Source organism: Chiloscyllium plagiosum, unplaced genomic scaffold, assembly GCF_037043375.1.
Source record: "Chiloscyllium plagiosum isolate Xiang-an unplaced genomic scaffold, Cpla_swu_hap1 HiC_scaffold_51, whole genome shotgun sequence".
NCBI classification, from domain to species: Eukaryota; Metazoa; Chordata; class Chondrichthyes; order Orectolobiformes; family Hemiscylliidae; genus Chiloscyllium; species Chiloscyllium plagiosum.
The window spans coordinates 9,936,374-9,942,373 of record NW_028270189.1 but is presented as its reverse complement, the minus strand read 5'-3'; the positions used below and the strand labels follow the sequence as shown (position 1 = coordinate 9,942,373).

The following is a 6,000-nucleotide window of genomic DNA, read 5'->3' as shown; positions in this document are numbered from 1 at the left end:
GAAGCACTAAATAAATATTTTTCGACAGTGTTCGCGATAGAAAATGAAAATGTTGGCGAAGAAGATACAGAGCTACTTGCATCTAGACGAGAAGAGATTGAGGTTCACAAGGAAGAGATATTAGAAATACTGCAGAGTGTGAAAATAGATAAGTCAGCTGGGCCGGATGGGAGCGATCTGATTTTGTTTAGCAAATGCACTGCAGGAGGGTACAAATCAAACTGATGCTTACAACGGCTCGTTTTGAGCCGCTAATTTCAGTGAAGTGGCGGCGCCAATAAAAGGTGTCACGCATCTCGTCTAATTCCACATCCTGAGCTCGAAATGACCAGAGGTTTCTCGCTGAGTTTCTGCAGGGTCTTGTTTGGACGACACCATGACACTTTTTCACTGGAGTGGATCATGAAATCGCGTCGTGACTATGAATAAAACGATGGAAACGTCCAGCCGAGAAGGACGCGACCCTGAAGCGGGCAACTGAGGACAAATGTTTCTCCTTTGCCAGTGAAAAGCACTGCTTCACAAATTGGAAACTTCGAAGTGAAGCAATGTTGGTGATTATCTTCGGTGCTTGTTCACCTTTTTAATTCTGATTCCGTGAAAGTCCATGGCATTACATATCGACATTCTGCCAAGTGCAGCTTTGTCTCTTGGGCCAGTGGCGTAATGGATAACGCGTCTGACTTCGGATCAGAAGATTGTAGGTTCGAGTCCTACCTGGCTCGAGGGGGGATGTTTTGCTTTAACCGTGGTATACGTTGACGCTCCCCTGTAAAGTTCTCTCGGGACATCTCCTCTGTGCTTCCGCATGTAAAGCTTGCATTTGTCCTATTGTCCATTTCAAATTCCAGCTCTCCACAACGGACACCTCCGTCAGTTTGGCGGGATCTTCTGGTGTGTCTCCCTCTGTGGGTGAAAATGAGCATGAGTTCCTCAAAAGAGTTACAATTCGTTATACTTCTGTCCCATTATTGTGCAATGTAAGAACATAGGATAACCTCATTGACATTTGACCTGGAAACATTAGAACACACGAGGCTTTGGGCCAAAGTTCGAAACTGCGACTGGAATACATGGCTCTCTGATTAGCCGCAATGCACACGGGCGGAATGGCCTTTTCCCACTTTGTAAATCTTCGAAGACAATTTGAAAAAAATCTGCAACGAAAATGTTCAGACAGGGTGTTTTATTTACACCAAATACGATAGTATCTATCGCCTTGTCTTGTTATTTACTTGTGAGGATTCGGTACTCTCAGCACAGAGATACTGTGAAAATATTGTCAGTTGGCAGTTGAAAAAATGTTTAGGAAGCAAACCATATAATTTAGGCTCCAGCTTTGTAAATCTTGAGAAACTCTTTGGGAAATGGAATCAGAGGAGAATGAAAAAGTGTGAACTGTCGGACCGAGTAGAGGACGGGACATTGACTCTGATGTTCTCGGGACAGGAACTGATCTGAGACATTGAAATCATTCTCGCTCACGTACGTGAGGAATGCAAACTTCATCTGGACTCTGGGACAATGTAAAACTCTGGAACACTCAAACAATATCCAAATATTTACTGGGATCACTACAGTACGAGTACTATAGATGAGTCATTTTTTGCCCAGTGTGTGCAGGAGGGCTTCCTGACACAGTACGGACACATGCCTTCAAGGGACGAAGCCACTTTCGATTTAGTACTGGGTAACGAGCCTGGCCAGGTTTTAGATCATGGAATGGTTGTATTGTTCAGCAAACATATCGGTGTACCAGTACTTCTGCCGATTTTCCGATGCTGGCAGGTCATTGGTTTTGTCCAAAACATTATGAAGGTTAACATAAAACAAATAGCTGCAGGTGCTGGAAATCTGAGCCAAAAACGAAAATTGTTTGTGCAGCGGAGCATGACTGGCAACAGAAACGTCGACTCTCCTGCTCCTCGGATGCAGCCTGACCTGCTGTGCTTTTCCAGCATCACTCTGATCTAAAGTCAGGTTTCCAGCATCTGCAGTCCTCACTTTTGCCTAATTTCTTCAGTGTCTCTGGTTCCCAATTCAAGAAGTCCATCTCTAGCGGTTTCATGTTTGTACCTCCGTGCTGAGGAGTTGAAGAGTGAAGAAAAGTAACTCACCTCCTCCATCTCTGGGGTAATTAGGGACTGAAAATGAATCGTGTCACATTGAAATATATCTACATGCGAATTAATCTCTGTCTTTTATTGGGAACCATCTCTTTCATTGTAACCATCAGGAAAGAGCATTTCGTTCGCATGAAAAAGAAATGAATATGTCACTAACCTTTGTTTGCTTCAGGTCCGAGAATACTCAGATCAATAGCTCCCTTGCTTACTTCTGCTGGTCATGTTCGCAAAGAGATATGGCAAATTGCCAAGTGTGATTTTCCTTTCAATAAATAATTTTGACTCAGTTTGCCTGCAAATATCTTTTCCTACCTTTGTGCTTTTCTTCTTTTACATTGGTGTCTCGCAGCTTACAAATGACAGCAAAGGTATGAAAGGAGATGGGAGCATTTCGCTCATCAAGTCAACGGTAGCTTTCAATGAGATCACGGCTGATTTGGTCAATGCTCAACGCACCTGAGCTGTCTGTAGTCATGGCCGAGTGGTTAAGGCGATGGATTAGAAATCCATTGGGGTTTCCCCAGGTCGGTACGAATCCTGCTGACTACGTTATGAATGCTTTCCTGCTGGTACAATTTTCGCTCAAAGTTCAGAAAAACTATTCTGTGAACCAGGCCGGTAATTTGATTAGACATGGGAAACTCGAGTTCTACATCAGAAATGTTCCATATTTAAAACATTATCTCTGTTTCTCTTTCCAGATACACTGCTCGACACATCGGGTTTCTGCAGCTGTTATTGAACATCCTGAGCAGAAGTGCTGCTTTTCATTAGATTCCTTTCATCCCTGTCCACTGTTCTCTGACTCGGGTCAGTGGCAACACTTCCTCCTGCTCGTCAAAGTGCTCATTCCCCACCGCTCCCTCTCCCATCATTAGAAACAACCGCAGGAAATCGCCACTTAACCATCTTTGTTCCAAAGTGAAACTCATCAACCTCGGGAATCTCTCCACCAAACGGGACTTCTCATCCCTGGACATGGTGCAAGCCAGAGGATTGTGAAGAGATACTGTGAAAATATTGTCAGTTGGCAGTTGAAAAAATGTTTAGGAAGCAAACCATATAATTTAGGCTCCAGCTTTGTAAATCTTGAGAAACTCTTTGGGAAATGGAATCAGAGGAGAACGAAGAAGTGTGAACTGTCGGACCGAGTAGAGGACGGGACATTGACTCTGATGTTCTCGGGACAGGAACTGATCTGAGACATTGAAATCATTCTCGCTCACGTACGTGAGGAATGCAAACTTCATCTGGACTCTGGGACAATGAAAAACTCTGGAACTCTCAAGACAATATCCAAATATTTACTGGGATCACAACAGTACGAGTACTATAGATGAGTCATTTTTTGCCCAGTGTGTGCAGGAGGGCTTCCTGACACAGTACGTACACATGCCTTCAAGGGACGAAGCCACTTTCGATTTAGTACTGGGTAACGAGCCTGGCCAGGTTTTAGATTCGGAAGTAGGTGAGCACTTTGGAGACAGCGATCCCAATTCTCTCAGGTTTACTTTCGTGATTGAAAGGGATAGGTGTACTCCACGGAGCAAGAGTTTCAGCTGGTGGAAGGGAAATTACGATGCAATGAGGTAAGATTGAGGAAGCGTAGAATGGGGTAGGAAACTGCAGGGAGTGAGCACATTAAAATCTGGAGCTTATTCAAGGAAAAGCTCCTGTGTGTCCTAGATAAGTATGTACCTGTCAGGCAGGGAGGAAGATATAGAACGCGTGAGCCGTGGTTTACTAAGGAAGTGAAATCCCTGGTCAAGAAGAACAATAAGTCTTATGTTAGGACAAAATGTGAAAACTCAGTTAGAGCGCTCGAGGGTTCCGACGATATCAGGAGAGTCCTAAAAAGAGAGCTGAGAAGAGCCAGGAGGAGACATGAGAAGTTGTTGGCAGATAGGATCAGGGTTAACCCTAAGGCTTTCCATAGGTATGTCAGGAATAAAAGAATGACGAGAGTTAAATTTGTGACAATCAAGGATAATAGTGGGAAGTTGTGTGTGGAGTCAGAGGAGATAGGGGAAGCACTAAATAAATATTTTTCGACAGTGTTCGCTATAGAAAATGAAAATGTTGGCGAGGAAGATACAGAGCTACTTGCGTCTAGACGAGAAGAGATTGAGGTTCACAAGAAAGAGATATTAGAAATACTGCAGAGTGTGAAAATAGATAAGTCAGCTGGGCCGGATGGGAGCGATCTGATTTTGTTTAGCAAATGCACTGCAGGAAGGTACAAATCAAGCTGATGCTTACAACGGCTCGTTTTGAGCCGCTAATTTCAGTGAAGTGGCAGCGCCAATAAAAGGTGTCACGCATCTCGTCTAATTCCGCATCCTGAGCTCGAAATGACCAGAGGTTTCTCGCCGAGTTTCTGCAGGGTCTTGTTTGGACGACACCATGACACTTTTTCACTGGAGTGGATCATGAAATCGCGTCGTGACTGTGAATAAAACGATGGAAACTTCCAGCAGAGAAGGAGGCGACCCTGAAGCAGGCAGCTGAGGACAAATGTCTCTCCTTTGCCAGTGAAAGGCACTGCTTCAGAAATTGGAAACTTCGAAGTGAAGCAATGTTGGTGATTATCTTCGGTGCTTGTTCACCTTTTTAATTCTGATTCCGTGAAAGTCCATGGCATTACATATCGACATTCTGCCAAGTGCAGCTTTGTCTCTTGGGCCAGTGGCGTAATGGACAACGCGTCTAACTTCGGATTAGAAGATTGTAGGTTCGAGTCCTACCTGGCTCGAGGGGGGGGATGTTTCGCTTTAACCGTGGTATACGTTGACGCTCCCCTGTAAAGTTCTCTCGGGACATCTCCTCTGTGCTTCCGCATGTAAAGCTTGCATTTGTCCTATTGTCCATTTCAAATTCCAGCTCTCCACAACGGACACCTCCGTCAGTTTGGCGGGATCTTCTGGTGTGTCTCCCTCTGTGGGTGAAAATGAGCATGAGTTCCTCAAAAGAGTTACAATTCGTTATACTTCTGTCCCATTATTGTGCAATGTAAGAACATAGGATAACCTCATTGACATTTGACCTGGAAACATTAGAACACACGAGGCTTTGGGCCAAAGTTCGAAACTGCGACTGGAATACATGGCTCTCTGATTAGCCGCAATGCACACGGGCGGAATGGCCTTTTCCCACTTTGTAAATCTTCGAAGACAATTTGAACAAAAATCTGCAACGAAAATGTTCAGACAGGGTGTTTTATTTACACCAAATACGATAGTATCTATCGCCTTGTCTTGTTATTTACTTGTGAGGATTCGGTACTCTCAGCACCGTGGCCCGGATCGTATTCCCGCTCATGGAATGGTTGTATTGTTCAGCAAACATATCGGTGTACCAGTACTTCTGCCGATTTTCCGATGCTGGCAGGTCATTGGTTTTGTGCAAAACATTATGAAGGTTAACATAAAACAAATAGCTGCAGGTGCTGGAAATCTGAGCCAAAAACGAAAATTGTTTGTGCAGCGAAGCATGACTGGCAACAGAAACGTCGACTCTCCTGCTCCTCGGATGCAGCCTGACCTGCTGTGCTTTTCCAGGCATCACTCTGATCTAAAGTCAGGTTTCCAGCATCTGCAGTCCTCACTTTTGCCTAGTTTCTTCAGTGTCTCTGGTTCCAATTCAAGAAGTCCATCTCTAGCGGTTTCATGTTTGTACCTCCGTGCTGAGGAGTTGAAGAGTGAAGAAAAGTAACTCACCTCCTCCATCTCTGGGGTAATTAGGGACTGAAAATGAATCGTGTCACATTGAAATATATCTACATGCGAATTAATCTCTGTCTTTTATTGGGAACCATCTCTTTCATTGTAACCATCAGGAAAGATCATTTCGTTCGCCAGAAAAATAAATGAATATG

General features: G+C 44.2%; 2 non-coding genes across 2 annotated transcripts; both read left to right on the top strand.

Annotated features, from left to right (window-relative positions):
- The first annotated feature begins 652 nt into the window (after positions 1–652).
- On the top strand, positions 653–725 carry trnar-ucg (transfer RNA arginine (anticodon UCG)). Its single transcript has one exon. It is a non-coding gene; the product is annotated as a tRNA-Arg (tRNA).
- A 4,080-nt stretch (positions 726–4,805) lies between these two features.
- On the top strand, positions 4,806–4,878 carry trnar-ucg (transfer RNA arginine (anticodon UCG)). Its single transcript has one exon. It is a non-coding gene; the product is annotated as a tRNA-Arg (tRNA).
- Positions 4,879–6,000: the final 1,122 nt, after the last annotated feature.